The sequence below is a fragment of the Megascapheus bottae genome, chromosome 1 (genome assembly GCF_031878675.1).
Source record: "Megascapheus bottae isolate mThoBot1 chromosome 1, mThoBot2.hap1, whole genome shotgun sequence".
NCBI classification, from domain to species: Eukaryota; Metazoa; Chordata; class Mammalia; order Rodentia; family Geomyidae; genus Megascapheus; species Megascapheus bottae.
Window position 1 is genome coordinate 10,731,644 of NC_143509.1, and position 16,828 is coordinate 10,748,471.

A 16,828-nucleotide genomic window follows, 5' to 3' on the forward strand; every position below is an offset into this window, starting at 1 on the left:
GGTGGTGGAGATGAAACAGATGTCATCCAAGGAGAGGATGGAGAAGAAGAAGTACATGGGGGTGTGGAGGTGGGGGTCTGAGCTGACAGCCAGAATGATGAGCAGATTTCCCAGTAAGGTGGTCAAATACATGGACAGGAAGTGTCCAAAGAGCATGGGTGTAATTATGGATCCTCTGAGATTCTCACTACAAGAAAATCTGTAACGAGGGTTAGGTTTTGTCCTTCTTTATCACCTGGACAACTGCTCAAAAACAAAAGCATCTTGACAGAGAATAAAACACATATCCAGGAATTGTCAGCTCTAATTACTTGAAAGTCAAGTATTTAGAAGCTTGAATTTTGCACCACGTTTACATGCTTGAATTTTGCACCACAGTACAGTATACTAGTGTTTGTGAATTGTGGCAATTTTGTACCTCTAGAATCTTCTCAATCTCGGATGCCTTGTTTCTAAGGCTTTTGTCTCCATATGTGCCCCAATGACACGCAGTTGTGTTGGAAAGCCAAGAAGATAAAGGCTGGCTAGAGCAAGGTCACCTGACAGTACAGCCCATCCTTGTATTGTAGTGTGAGGAACAGGTTCCAGGTCAGCAGGAGAGATCCAAGAATTTACACATTTATGATGCATATCTCGGTCTAGGATCCTACTTTTGGAGCCAGTGCCCTGCCCTAGGCTCTACGAAGCCCATCCACTGAGAGGGCTGGAGAGTGGGCTTTCATGTGTAGAGTGAGATTCTGGGTTGTAAACTGGGCTGGAGGATTTCAGGAAGATTCCCCTGGGGGAAGGGCCAGCAGTAGGTCAAGCCACTACAGCAATATTGAGTTAGGAGAACAAAGCAGTTTCCCATCCATTAGTGCAGTGAGTATTTTTATCACACTGAAAAGAAAATCCAATCCCATGAAGAGTCACTCCTTATTTATCTCCACTGTGACAGCATGCAGGCACAAATCTACTTCTGGTTCCTCTCGACTTTCCCCTTCTTGTATTATGGCGTTTGTAAGGAAATGAGTAAGCCTGGAAATGTGATATTGAGTGAAATAAGTCAGGTTCAGAGAAACAAAGGACATGTATCCTTCTATAAAACATAAAAATTAAATCTCAATTATCACAATATATGAATGCACATAGGGTCATGTGTATCAATGCACACACAAATTGAGTAATGTGTGGTAGGAAAGGATTCTGATGGAACAACTCTCATCAAGTAAGGTATGGTTTAACCACATGAATAAGAGGAAGCTGAAACAGCCTGCTCCTTAAAAATATACAGTGTTCCAGAAGCAGGTGGCTCAGACTTCTAAGCCTAACTATTCCAGAGGCTGAGGTCTGAGATTCACAGGTGGAAGCCAGTCTAGGGCAGGGAATTCTGAGAATATCTTGTTTTGAATTAACTAGCAAAAATCAGGAAGTTAGGAGCTGGAGGCTAAATGAGAAGACCTCCAGGATATGGAAAGAAGAGCCATATGATGTGTAATTGTTGTTCTTAGTGTCCTAGGTTATTTCTCATCTCTTTTATTATCCCTTGGTTATTCTCATATTGTTATATTATGTTACCTTGTTATCTGTAATATTGCATATACATTTATTTGTTTATTTGAAATTGGATAGGGAAGGGGGAAAACAAGATGAAGGGAGTGGGTAGGGAGAGGCAAAATGGCACAAAAACATGAGAAAAGGTATCAATGTTTGGGAAATAATGCTCTTTCTATCTGGCAAATATAACGGTAATTTTCTATAAATTACAATTAAAAAGGAAGGAATAAAAGCAGAAAGTGGAGCTGTAGCTTTGAGCAAAAACCTCAGGGACTGCACACATGCCCTCAGTTCAAGCCACAGAACCTACGTGTGTGTGTGTGTGTGTGTGTGTGTGTGTGTGTGTGTGTGCATGAGTGAACGCACACACACATGCACACACTACAGAAGGTGAACGATATGTAATGAGAAAAATGACCTAAAATCAAGAGCTCTGAGAAGGACACCGGGCATTCTGCCAAAAGTTTCATTGATGTAATGTCCTCTTGTCATTTTCACCATTATCACAATCTTCCTACTCATTCTCCTCCTTTCTCCTCCTCCTCCTATTTCTCCTTCTTCTCCTTTTCTTCCTCCTCCCCCGCCTCCTTTCAGACAGCCTTTAGGAGAACTTCAGAAACTGGTTTGAACAATTTATGTCCTGCTATATTTGGTGAGCCACAAATGAGAATGAAAAACACAGTAGGTAAAGAATTCTCCATTACATACACTGGTACCCCTAACCTTCAACCCCTACCTGCAAATTCACTGAGGACATATACTTTGTCTCCAAACCTTCACCACCCATCCTGCCCACTCAGTTGCTTAATCTGCTTCTCTCTTCAGCTATGGCCCAGGTAGACAGATCTGAGGACCTCAGATCTGGCGCCCAGCACAAAACCAGCCTCTGTCCTCAGGAAAGAGATGAAGACACAGAAGGAGCAGAGATGGTGCTGATGCGGAGAGAGATATAGGACCAGTTTCCTGGAAACAGGGGAGGGAAGGCTCATCCTTGACATGTATATGGCCTTGAGAATTAATACACACAGGTCACAATTAACCAACCTGTGTGTATTAACAAGCCAAGTCTCGGGACATTTCAGACAGAGGGTTTACAGAATCGTAAAAATTTCCTTGACTCGTGGCCGGGAGTGTGGCCCAGGGTAGCATGCTCGCCTATCATGCACAGAGCTCTATGTTCGATTCCCTGGCATCATATACACAGAAAAATTCAGAAGTGGTGCTGGGACTCATGGCAGAGCACCAGGATTGAGCAAAATGTGTCCAAGGACAATGCCCAGGCTCTGAGTTCAAGCACCCAGACTGACAAAATAAGAAAACCTTTTTAAGCAGTTGTGTACTGGTTTCTTTCTTATCATGATTATTATTAATTTATTGTACCAAGATGTTACAACATATCAGTTTGTGAGAAAAATGAATTTTAGTTGTTCACACCTTTTCTGTTTCACCAACTCTCCCAACCTCAATAATATGTTCAATATTCTATTTTTTAAATAAATATTTGAATCACATTAATGTATTTGTACCAAGGAGTTGAAATTCAATAGAGCAGTTGGTGAACACAGTGTATCTTGATCCATATCACCAGTTTTATTCTACTTCATTCTACACAAACTCCCCTGCCTCCAATTGTCTAAATTTCGTAGGGTATGTATGGAATTGTTAATAACATTTCCCCCCTTCTCACTTCAGTATACCATCCTCTGTCTTATCCTCTACATTTCCAGTATGGTATATTCTTTTTTTCATATTTTTATTGTTATTAATAGAAGGGTTACATTATATTCACCAGATAGATGGTGCATTAATTCACACACATGGATACCCTTTCTCATGTCTTGGTCCCCATTTCCCTCCCCCCACCCCCACCCCTCATCTTCTTTTCTTCTCTTCCCTATACAATTTCAAATAACCAAATAAAATATATTCAATATATCAGATAACAAAGTGAGATACTGTAACAATATGAGATAACCAAGGGACAGCAGGAGATGAGAGATAACATGGTATATTAAGGACAACAATCACTCATTATATGGCTTTTGTTACTACATCCTAGAGGCCCTTTCATTTATCATCATACTATATCCAGTACGCTATTTTCTGATAACAATTTTGTTGGCCGGTATTTTGGGATTTCTAATGAATTACACCATTTAAACTCTATCCTAAATATATCATATTTCAGTTGATACATTGGTTTTCCCTTGTCTTGAGAACATAGGTATGAAATGTGTTTGACATATTCATCTCTAGACATCAATTTCTCTATTTTCCTCACATTAGTTTTATAAATTTCATTGCTCTAAGCCTTCAAGAATTTCCAGCTTCCTGGCATTCATTCTTGTGGACTGAGAGTGAGATTTCTAAGGAATGACACCATTTAAACTCCCTCCCTGAACATAGCGCACTTTAGGGTATAAATTGGGTACCTTTGCACATTACCCCACATGAACATAATTGTATAATTATAAATTAGATCTAACTACCACATATAAGAGAAAATATGCATCTTTAGCATCTCTAGGTCTGGCTTGACTTCATTTGAATTTTGTCCTCGAAATTTATTTCTTCACAAATGATGGAAGCTCATTCTTCCTAAAGGAGGAGGACAATTCCCTTCTGTAAATATTCTTTCTTCACTAAGAAGCAGGTTTGAGTTCTCCTTTCTCCTCTTCATCTGTTAACAATAGTACATCCTCAGAGACTTGGACCAAACACACCAAAAATCTAACTAATCACAAGCTCTGAGCTTGTGTCTCCAATTCTACCTAAAATTCAAAGTTCAAGCCCTTCATCCCTGCAGTGCAATAGCCCCAGCCCAGCTGGGTCCCCATGCGGTATTTCTTCAATGGATTAGGATGGTCTCATATGATGTAGAGGAGTCCCAGGATTCACTATAGCTCATGTATGGGGAATGCATTGAACTTGCACCCGAGGAATGATCCTGAGGATCACAAACATAAAGCAACAAGTGCACAGAGGCCCTACAGATGTGAGGATTCTTAGCGGCACAGATTCCCCATCACAATGAGGAACTGGGCAGCCATATGGGAAGACAGCACCATGAAAAAGAGAAAAACAAACTATATGAAGGATGTGAGGATTCTGCTGTTGGTAGTTTATCAGACATGGGTGGAATCAGCCCAGAGCACTCTCATTGGGTCAATGGAGGCAAGAACTGTCGTATCTAGACATAGTAAAATTCTAGTCATCCATTGGTGAGGATAGTATTTTATCACTGGGAAAGAACTGGAAAGTCCTGCAAAAAAATTATGTTAAAGGAAGTAAGTTAGACTCAGAGAGATACAGGATCCATGTTTTTCCCTTGTATGTGGAAGGTACATTTAGCTCACAAACTCCCTAGTAAATACATCAGGTGGTATGATCTTGTATACAAATATATTCACTGATATATGGAAGATTCAAGAAGATCTCAAATGGTGTAATTCGATAGAAAGGCAAAATCTAGGTTCAGAGAAATTAACATCAGGCAGTGGGTAGTGACAGCGTTTGGGTGGTGTCTAGGGATAGATGAGAAGAAGATGGGGAGAATGCAGACACGCATCCAATGTATATCCCACAAAATTATGAAGAGTGAGTGAAGGGGTGAGTCAGGGAAGGTGATAATATGGAATGAGTGACTTTGATCGAGATATATTGTATTCCAAAACTGCTTTGGTAACTGTCAAATCCTTAGTACAACTACTTAAAAATAATAATAATAGGGATAAAAGAACTTGTCATTGGCAGAATATGGCGCCGGTTCAGTGTTGAGTCTTTCTGTGCTCTCTCCAAGATACCAGTTCTGGCATCATAGGGGAAAGTTCATACTGCAAGATTGATCCTAAGTTAGCTTTAGCACCACAGAGATCTAAGTTAGAGAGAAAAAGGCAGAAAACCGGCACCAGAAGACAGCATGGAGCAGAGCCAGCTGCTTGGAGCCACTGTGAAGACAAAGCCTTTCTCCTGAACCTGAGCAGACAGCACTTCTAGGCAGCTCAGACCTGCTGGCTCCAGAAAGAGCCAGACCAAGCCTGCGCAAGGCCAGAGTGGTCACCCAGTGTGTCAAGGACCTGTCAGCTTCACGAAACCAGAAAATCCATCAGAGTCTGAATACCACCGTGGAACGCCATTGGGTCAGAATCCCATCCCCTACAAACTGAAAGCATCACCATCTTGACTGCTGGTAAAGACCTGAACAAAACAACTGGAGCCTGAGAAGTGGTGCTGGCAATGCCATCATTCAAAAGGGCAAAGGTTTTCCCAGAGGCAGCTTAGCCTGACACCAGCCCCTGATGCTAGCGGAAGTCCTCCCGCTGGGTGGGACCGCACTCCTGGTAAACAAAAAATAATGTTAATCTTCAGTTTGTCTTTTTGTGGGGCACAGGATAGGAAACTTGTATCTTCACTAAATTCGGGATCCAAACCCTTCAAAAAGTCTTTTCTCTTGCAATTTGGCTTTGCGGTTTTTCTTATCAGTTTGTTTATTGGGCAGGAAACAAAAAAACAAAACAGTGGCTTCATGAGGGGCTTTGTTTACCAGGACAGTGGACACGCCCAGAAATTCTGATAGTGCCAGGAACAGACATTTGGCCAAGCTACCTCTGGGAATACATTTGCCATTTTGAATGATGGCGCTGCCAGCACCACTTCTCAGACTACAGTTGTTTTGGCTGGGTCTTTGCCAGCAGTCATCATGGTGCTGCTCTAGGCTGGTGGAGAAGAGGATCCCTTCCCAATGTCTTGCTATGGAGGTACTCAAATTTGATGGCTTTTCTGGTATTGTGCCTAGAAACTTGAACCCCCCCCCATAGCCAGAGACCAAAGGTCAATGCAAATTGCAATGAGTCGTTTATTGACGAGCTGGAGCACGGGTTTCTGCGCACTGATAGTTGAGTGCAGACCAGAGGCCCCAAGCACAAGATTACAGCCCCTTTTATACATTTTTTGGTAGGAGGAAGGCCCCAGCAAGTAATAGCAACAAATCAATATGCCACGCTGGAAATTTATACTATAATTCCGTTAAATGATTGGTGCAATACAAAGCAGGAAAGGGGTCGTGGCTAATCATTGGTCAGTATAGCTGGCTGTTATTTTAAGAGGATGGTTTTATGCCAGATATGAGTCTGGGTGGAACTCCATGGTAACGGACTTGTGATTGGTTGACATTTGCCCTAGTTTGCTGGCCCTCGCAAGTCCGAACTTGTTGGTACCAGAGGGCTACTATCTCTAGCTCCCGGCTTGGAATGTGTATACTCCTTACTATGTGTAGCTCAGTCTGGGAACCAAGGACAAATGGGTGGTTGTAGATTAGCCACAAGGACAACAGTTGCATTTCTCAGGGTTTTAGCAAGCAGATATACAGAAGCAGAAAGGCTAGTTAAGGAAATACAAGTATAAACATAGAAATGAATACAAGTATAAAAATACAAATGGCTAGCATAGGTTTATAGAAAATATATAGATATTTTCTATGCTCCTCACTGGTTCCATGAAGCTGGCAGTTCTGCGACACAGCTAGGTGATGGCTCAGGGCTTGCGCAGACTCTGTCTGGCTCTGTCTGGCACTGGTCTGTGCTGCCAAGAAGATCTGTGTTCTCAGGTTAAGGAGAAAGACTTTGTCTCCATGGTGGCTGCGAGCGGCTGGCGGCGCTCCATACTGTCTTCTTGCTTCAGTTTTCTGCTGTTTTCCTTTCTGCCTGAGATCACTTGGTGCTAAGACTTACTTAATGTTGACCTTTGGGTATGAACTTTCCCCTATGATTCTAGGACTAGTATCTTGGAGAGTGCACAGAAAGACTCACACTGAACCGCCACCATCTTCCGCCACTGACAAGTTCTTTTATCCCTATTTATTATTACTATTATGATTATTATTATTATTATTATTATTATTTTAAGTAGTTGTAATAAGGATATGACTGATACCAAAGAAGTTTTTGAATATAATATATCTCCATCAATGTCACTTCTCCAAAAATGACACCTTCCCCTACTCGTGCCTTCACTCTCTCCTCGCTCCTAACTTTTTAATGACCCATCTGCTTCTTTCCATTTCACTGCGAGAAATCATATTAAGGTCAAACTTGAGAGCCTATATTCATATTATAGTAGAAGGACAGTGACATATGTCTTAAGAAAACCCCCTATTTATTTCTCCAAAATAAGAATTTATCATTATGTTTCTGAGTATCAGAAAATGGGGTAATGGAAATCTAGAGGGTAGGACAGAGGATGCTAGAAGAATGAAGACAGAAGGGGGGAAATGTTATTAAAGTTTTTATACATACCCTTCAAAATGAAGACAATTTAAGGGTGGGGAGTTTGGGTAGAATGAAGGAGAATGAAAGTGTTGATAAGGATCAAGGTGCATTGTGTTCATCAACTGTTTTATTGAGTGGAAACTTCTTGGACAATAACTTTAATGTAATTCAAATGTTTATCTTTTTTGCCAGTCCTGGACTTGAGCTCAGGGACTGAGCACTGTCCTTAGATTTTCTCAAGGCTAGAGCTCAAACACTAGAGCCTCAGCACCATTTCTGGCTTTTGTCTATGTATGTGGTACCAAGGAATCGAACCGGGGTCTTCGTGTATGCTAGGCAAGCGCTTTAACCACTAGGCCAAGCTCCTTTGTATCAAGACATTTTTGTTTTTGAGCAGATGTCCAGGTGATAAAGAAGTACAAAATCTAACCCACATAACAGATATCCTTCTCCTGAGAATCTCAGAAGATCCAAAATTACAACGCATGCTCTTTGGCCCTTCCTGTCCATGTACCTGATCATTGTGATGGGAAATCTGCTCATCATCCTGGCTGTCAGCTCTGACCCCCAACTCCACACCCCCATGTACTTCTTCCTCTCCATCCTCTCCTTAGATGACATGTGTTTCATCTCCACCACCGTGCCCAAGATGCTCGTGAACCTGCAGAGTCAAAGCAGAGCCATCTCCTGTGTAGGCTGCCTCACACAGATGAGCCTCTTCAACTTTTTTTGCTGCATGGATGGTATGCTTCTTACTATGATGGCCTATGACCGCTTTGTGGCCATCTGTCACCCCCTGAATTACCCTCTCATCATGAACCCTCGTCTCTGTGTCTCCTTGATTTTACTGTCACTTGTTGTCAGCTTGTTGGAAGGACAGCTGCATGTGTGGATGGCATTGAGGATGACTGATTTCAAGGAATTGGAAATCCCAAATTTCTTCTGTGACCCTTCTCAAATCCTGGATCTTTACTGTAGAGACACACTCTACAAATATGTCTTCAAATATGTTGTTCCTATCATTTATGGATTTCCTACAATCTTTGGAATCCTTCTCTCTTACTATAAAATTATTTCTTCAGTGCTGGGATTTCCATCATCAGGAGGGAAGTACCAAGCCTTCTCCACCTGTGGCTCTCACCTGTCAATGGTGTGTTTATTCTTTGGGACAGCATTGAGTGTATATGTTGAATCAGCTGTGTGACATTCTTCCAGGGGCAGTGCTGTGTCCTCAGTGATGTACACAGTGGTCACTCCTTTCCTGAACCCCTTCATCTACAGCCTGAGGAACAGGGACCTCAAAAGTGTCCTGACCAGGCTGTTCAAATGAGGAGCTGACATCAGGAGGTAGGAAATTCATTTGTAATATGGTTTTGCAGTGGAAGAAAATTTAACCCAAATTCCTGTATATCCCGACCTGTCTCTGCACATTCTTTGTATTTCTCTGGTTTCATCAGTATAATTGATGACCCAGGAGCACTAGAGAAAATTCCTGGCTATGTCAAGGATATTCATGAGGAAGGATTCAACTGTTTTAAATGCATAAAATTTTACTTTGAATTTCTATTTCAGAGCTTGAAACAGGCTAGTTGAGTTGGGTTAGTTCTTCTTGGTTCAGTGTGGGTATGTTAATATTGGCTAGGAATTCATCCATTTCATCTAGATTCTCAAATTTGTTGGCATAAAGGTTTGAGAAGTATTCCCTCATGATATTCTGGATCTTGGTAATTTCTGTCGTGATATTACCATTTTCATCTGCGATATTGTTTATTTTGATATGCTCTCGTCTTTTTTTGGTAAGATTTGCTAAGGGCTTGTCAAATTTGTTAATTCTTTCAAAGAACCAACTCCTTGATTTGTTGATTCATTTTATACTTCTTTGGATTCCAAATCATTTAATTGTGCTTTGATTTTAATAATTTGCTTTCTTCCACTGGGATTAGGTTTGGTTTGTTGCTCTTTTTCCAGGAGCTTAAGGTGAGACATTAATTTGTTGGTTTGCAATTTTTCCAACTTGTTGTTGTAGGCACTCAGCGCAGATGAAAATGAACATTCCTCAATGTAATAAAGGCTGTGTATGAGAAACCCACTGCTAGTATTATATTTAATGGTGAAAATCTAAAGCCATTCCCTCTAAAATCAGGAATGAGACAAGGATGCCCACTCTCTCCAATCCTATTTAACATAGTACTAGAATTCCTAGCCAGTGTTATAAGGCAAGAAGCAAGCATAAAGGGGATCCAAGTAGGGAAAGAGGAAATAAAACTATCCCTCTTTGCACACGACATGATTCTGTATTTAAAGAATCCTATATACTCTACTTTCAGGCTCCTTGAGCTGATTTAAAACTTTGGAAGAGTAGCAGCCTCTAAAATCAATCCTCAAAAATAAACTGCCTTTCTTTACACCAACAGTGAGAGGAAAGAGGCAATAATCAGGAAAGAAACTCGTTCCACAATAGCCTCAAAGAAAATAAAGTACCTACGAATTAGCTTAACTAAGAATGTAAAGGACCTTTTTGACGAAAACTTTAAAACCCAAAAAAACGAAATTAAAGAAGAACTAAGGAAATGGAAAAACCTCCTATGCTCCTGGATTGGAAGAATCAACATTGTGAAAATGACAATCTTGCCAAGGGCTATCTACAAATTCAACGCAATACCCATCAATATCTTTAAAGAAATAGAAGAGGGAATTCAAAATTTCATATGCAATTATAAAAGACCCCATATAGCAAAAACACTTCTTAGCAGAAAGAATAGCCCTGGAGGAATTTCAATTCCAAACTTTAGACGCTATTACAGAGCTATAATTCTCAAAACAGCTTGATACTGGCACAAGAACAGGCCGGAAGACCAATGGAATAGAACTGAGGACCCAGATACTAAACCACAGACCTATGGCCACCTAATCTTGAAAAAGGAGCCAAAAAAATAGAATGGAAGAAAGACAGCCTCTTCAACAAGTTGTGCTGGCAGAACTGGTTAAGCACCTGCAGAAAACTAAAGCTGGATCCTTCTTTGTCACCTTGTACTAGAATTAACTCCAAATGGATCAAAGACCTGGAGGTAAAAGCTGACACACTGAAAACTTTACAGGAAGGAATAAGAGATACACTAGGACTCCTTGGCACAGGTTGAAACTTTCTTAATAAGGACCAAGAATCACAACAAATCAGAGAAAGGCTGGATAAGTGGGACTGCATTAAACTGCAGAGCTTTTGTATGGCAAAGGATATAGCTAGTAAATTAAGTAGGAAGCCTACAGAGTGGGAGAAGATCTTCACCAACCAAACAACGGACAAAGGCCTCATATCTAAAATATATCAACAACTCCAAAACTAATCTCCAAAGTAACAACCATCCCATTAAAAAATGGGCCAAAGACTTAAAGAGAGTCTTCTCTGAAGAAGAAAAAAAATGGCCTATAGACACATGAAGAAATGCTCAACATCTCTGGTCATAAAAGAAATGCAAATCAAAACAACTCCAAGATTCCACCTCACTCCAGTTAGAATGGCCAGGATCAGGAAAACGAATAATAACAGGAGGGGATGTGGCCAGGAGGGATCACTATTACACTGTTGGTGGGAGTGCAAACTCGTTCAACCACTATGGAAAGCAGTTTGGCAGTGCCTCAAAAGCCTAAACATACAACTGCCCTATGACCCAGCAATTCCACTACTTGGCATTTACCCAACCATCCAGAAACAAGGGCATACTAAATCCACTAGCACAACAATGTTCATTGCAGCACTATTCACCATAGCAAAGATATGGAACCAACGTAGATGTTCCTCAGTTGATGAGTGGATCAACAAGTTGTGGTATTTGTACACAGTGGAATTCTATGCTGCTGTCAGAATGAAGGACATTGCCCCATTTGTTAGGAAATGGACAGACTTAGAAAAAATCATATTAAGTGAAGTAAGCCAAACTCAAAGGAACTTAGGCTCAGTGGTTTCCCTCATTTGTCATAATCAGTAGAAACCTTGGGCTCTACTAGCAGAGATCTGCAATAGAGCAAAATCTTGATACATAAGGCCATATAGTATGAAGCTAATTGAAAGGACCTCCAGGATATTGAAACAAAAGCCATATAATGAATGATTTTTGTCCTTAATGTACTATGTTATCTCTCATCTACTTTTCTGTAGCTTGGTTATCTCATATTGTTATAGTATCTCATTTTGTTATCTGATATATTGAATTTATTTGTATTTGGGTATTTGAAATTTGATAGGGAAGGGGGGAAAACCAAGACGGGTAGGGGGTTTGGGGGGTAGGGTAATGGGTACCAAGACATGTGAAAGGGTATCAATGTATGTGAATTAATGCACAGTCTATCTGGCAAATATCATGTAACCCTTTTACTAATTACAATAAAAAATTCCAGAAAAAATTTAGTTTGCAAAGATGACACATTTCTGGAGATGATATTCCAACTGAATTTTACAGTGGTTGAAATATGAGGTTTCTTTCATTGATATTTTACCTCAATAAAAGTGGAGAAAAATAGATTATTTTGGTTTTGGTAGGACTGGTGTTTGGACTTGGTGCTTTCTAATTTCTTGGCAAATCATTTACGAACAACACGTTGTTTTTAGTTATTTTATGCATAGGTTCCAGGGATTTTTTGTGGTTCAAGGGGATGAACTCAGCGTGAGTTCGTTCCCTGAGCTCTTTAGATCAAGTCCAAGCCCACCTTGATCAAAGCCCCACTTGACATTTTCTAGAGGTAATTTTGAGATAAAAGTCTCAAGTCCTTTCTTGCCCAGGCTGGTTTTGGACCTTAATCCACAGATCTAAGCCACTCGAGCAGCTAGGATTACTGGCTTGAGCCACCCCACCGGCTAGGATCTAGTGCTTGTTAAAGAACAGGACCAGCCAGATGCCCAGATCTCAGGGGAGAGCCTCTAGATCCTGATTAACAAAATTAAGATGGGTGTTATTTTTGAGGTTTCCTTGTTTTTTGTTAGTTTGTTTGAAGCAGTGCTGGTGCTTGAACTCAGGGTCTGGACACTGTCCCTGAGCTTTTTTGCTCAAGTCTATTCTTCTACTACTTGATGCATACCTACACTTCTGGGTTTGTGTGTGTGTGTGTGTGTGTGTGTGTGTGTGTGTGTGTGTGTGTGTATCTTTAATTGGAGCTCAAATTCTGATGGACTTTCCAGCCCTACATGGCTTTGAAACTGAAATTCACAGGTCTCTGATCCTGAGTCTCTTGGCTATTCTGTGTGAAGCACAGGCACACAGCTAAACCTGTTTTTCTCCGTAGAAACCAATGATTATTATTTGTGACTGGGTAGGAAAATGAGTCCATAAGCTATTTTACATTACAGAAAGTTTATTGATTTAGAGAATATGTTTGATACAAATAATATGATATAAGATCAATAATGTAAAATGTATTTTTTAAATTATCGGGAGAAGAATGTGTGCTGATATCATTTGTGTGCTTGCCTCTCCACACATCCTTAACTGAAACAGTTTTACAATAGTTTGTATTTCAAAGAAGTCACTGATGATAGATAGTTAAAGACTATATCATTTAATCATTTGACTAAGCTACTTTTTAACACTTTTTCTCTTAACTTCCTTCTAGAAACACATTTCAGATTAGCAAGTCCATAAACTTGTACAAAGTATCCTCATCAGATTCATCTCTTCCATCATTCTTCTCTTCCACCTACCTTTTCACCAATGTGCACATTGCGATCCAAATTTCATTTTTTACACACATGAACATGGATTATCATGACTGCATTCTCCTATGGCTCCTGGTTTCCATTCATTCTCATACCTCCTAATGGAACCCCACTCAAGACGGTGATATTCAGAATATTTCTGTTGTTAAATTGTCCTACTCAAAAGTCTTACACCTTGGAATTGCATTCCTCTATATGCTATAGTTAGCCACATTTTTTGCCAATCCTGGGTCTTAAACACAGTGTCTGGACACTGTCCTTGGGCTTTGTCAAGGCTAGAGCTCAAGGCAACTTGAGCCACAGCACCACTTCCAACTTTTTTTTCTACTGAGGTATCAAACCCAGATCTTCGTGTATGCTAGGCATACAGTCCACCACCAGGGCAAATTTCTGGTGCCAATTAGCCATATTTTTGATGCTGTCATCTAGGCATAGAACTTGGAAGCTTTGCTTTTCAGATGACAAATATAAAATCTATTGTTTGGGACATTTTTTACCTCCCATCGATGTTAGTGACTTGATTGGGATTTGTAAGCTTTAGATTAATTTTTCTAATTGTGAGTTCTGCAAATCAGGTTCCATGATGATAGGAGAACCTGTCATCAGCCTGTCCTCTGACATCTCATCAAATCTCCAACACCATATGATCCTGCAGCTGGAAATCCTCCATGTCCACCTATACAGAATACATTCTGTGAGATTCTTTTTCTTTTTCTTTTCTTGTCTTTTCTTCTTTACGAATCCTGGAGCCTGAACTGAGCACTGGGGCACTACCCTTGTGCTTTCTCAAAGCTAATGCTCTACCACTTGAGACATACCACTTTTTCTTTTTCTCTCAATGTGGTATCAAAGAATCAAAGCCATAGCTTTGTGCATTCTAGGCAAGCACTGTACCACCTAAGCATGCTCTCAGCCCTGCATAATCCATTTTAAGAGAGAAAGCTGTGTTTTTTTGTTCAGCAGTGGAGCTTAAACTTGGTGCCTGTGCACTGTCCCTGAGCCTCTTATTTTCAAGAACAGTGCTCTCCCACTTGAGGCATTTAGGTTGAGTAAACTGGAAAAAAGTTTTGTTTACTTTTTCATATATTTTTATTGTAAATAAAAGAAGGGTTACATTATATTCACCACAAAGAAGGTACATTACTTCACAAACATTTATACCCTTTTTCATGTCTGCGTCCCCATTTCACTCCGCCACATCCACCCCTCATCTTTTTTGCCCTATTCCCTATCTGATGTCAAATAACTAATTAAACATATATACAATATATTAGCTAACAAGGTAAAATACTGTAACAATATGAGATAATCAAGGGATAGCAAAAGAGATGAGACATAATCAGTAGAAACCTTGGGATCTCCTGGCAGAGATTTACAATAGAGCAAAACCTAGATACATAAGGCCATATATTATGATGCTAAATGAAAGGAACTCCAGGATATAGGGAAAAAAGCCAAATAATGAGTGATTGTTTTCTTAAAATATAGTTTGATTTGGGTACCTATGGCTCACACCTGTGTTCCTAGCTATTTAAGGCACTGAGATCTTAGGACCCCAGTTCAAAGCCAACAGGGGCAACAAAGGCCATGAGAATCTTATCTCCAATTAACCATCAAAGAGCCAAAAGTAGAGGTGTGACTCAAGGGGTAGAAAAAGAAGAAAATTCTCAGTGAAGTTCCCAGAATCTGAATACAAGTCCTTGAGCTATCATACACACAGGAAGAAAAAAGAAAGAAAGAAAGAAAGAAAGAAAGAAAGAAAGAAAGAAAGAAAGAAAGAAAGAAAGAGAGAGAGAAAGAAAAAGGAAAGGAAAGGAAGAAAGAAAGAAAGAAAAGGAAGGAACCAGGATGGGAATTAGAAAACCAGGAAGAACCAGGATGAAGAAATGAAATCTCCTTAGAGATACACGGCTCAGCATAGTATTTTCTAGTGCTGAATTATCTGTATGAATTAAGGGTGAGAAACCAATTGTCTATGTTTTCCAGAACATTTACAAGGATCATATCTTCAGAAAATGTCACTATTTCTTTATTAATAAAGAAAGTATACATGGGTGTTTCTTTATAGATTGGATGAGATTGAGTTTCACCAACCAGGGTGACTTCTTTGGATTTTTCTCCAGTGATCTTTGAAGAGGAGCCACTATTGTTCTTTGATCCAAAAACATTCCATATAATGTTCATTTTCTTTCTTTCTCTCTCTCTTTCTTTCTCTATTTCTTTCTGTCTCTGTTTCTTTTTTTTCATGATTATTTGTTTATTTTTGATAGTCCTCGGGATTGAACTCAGAGCCTGGGCTCTATCCTGAGCCTCTCTGTTCTCAAAGCTAGCACTTTACCACTTGGAGCCACAGCACCACTTGCAGAGTCTTCTCTGTATGTGGTACAGATTCGGTCAACCTAGTGCTTCCTACTTGCTAGGCAAGCATTTTACCCCTAAGCCACATGCCCAGCCCCTTCTATTCTAATATACTTGAATGTCAAACATGAGTACCTAGAAGTTGATTGAAATGAGGAATGTGGAATAGAGTACCATTTTACAAATATACATATAAAGACCTGCTGGATCACAGGTGACTATGAACAAATGCATTGACAAACAATGGACTATACAGGGGACGATTCCAATGGTGTGATTCTTTGAGCCATGAACTTATTAGGTAACCTAAAAAATATGAAGTAGCTTGTACTTGAAGTGTTAGTGATGGGGATCAAACCAAGAGGAAGGGTGCAGAAGGGTGAAGATGGAATGGTAAGGGAGAAAACACTCATGATATTCAGTAAGCATATTCAATATTATCTACTATCTGTGAAAATGAAAGTAGGACAATCAGGGGATGTGTAGAGTTGAGAGATATGGGATGAAATGATGAAAGGTGTGATGCGGACCCAGATACATAAAGTGACATACTAAATTGTGAACACTTTGACATCCACTTAAAAACAATAAAACTATTCCTTGAAAGGAGTGTGGTTATTTCCATGCTGATTTCAATGGTCACTTATACACAGAATTATTCAATCTAAAACCTTAAAAGCCTTTATCTACAGATCTGGCCAGATGCTCTGATGTTACCATTGCACATGTGAGCCTCTGTCTCATGTTTAATAAAAGTTGCATCTTATATTGGGGTGGAAGAATTCGTTATTTGATTGTACCAGTCCTCAGGACTTGTTACTATCCATAAATTTGTTTCCTGAATACTAGTGACCTATCACTGGAACTACACCCCAATTCTGACTCTGTGTGTATATGTGTGTGTGTATGTGTGTGTGTGTGTGTTTAGTTGGAAATAACAGTTTTATGGGATTTCCAACTG

At 40.0% G+C, this 16,828-nt stretch overlaps 1 pseudogene; it reads left to right on the forward strand.

Annotated features, from left to right (window-relative positions):
- Positions 1–4,371: 4,371 nt before the first annotated feature.
- On the forward strand, positions 4,372–15,686 carry LOC150068386 (olfactory receptor 7E24-like; annotated as a pseudogene).
- The last annotated feature ends 1,142 nt before the right edge of the window (positions 15,687–16,828 follow it).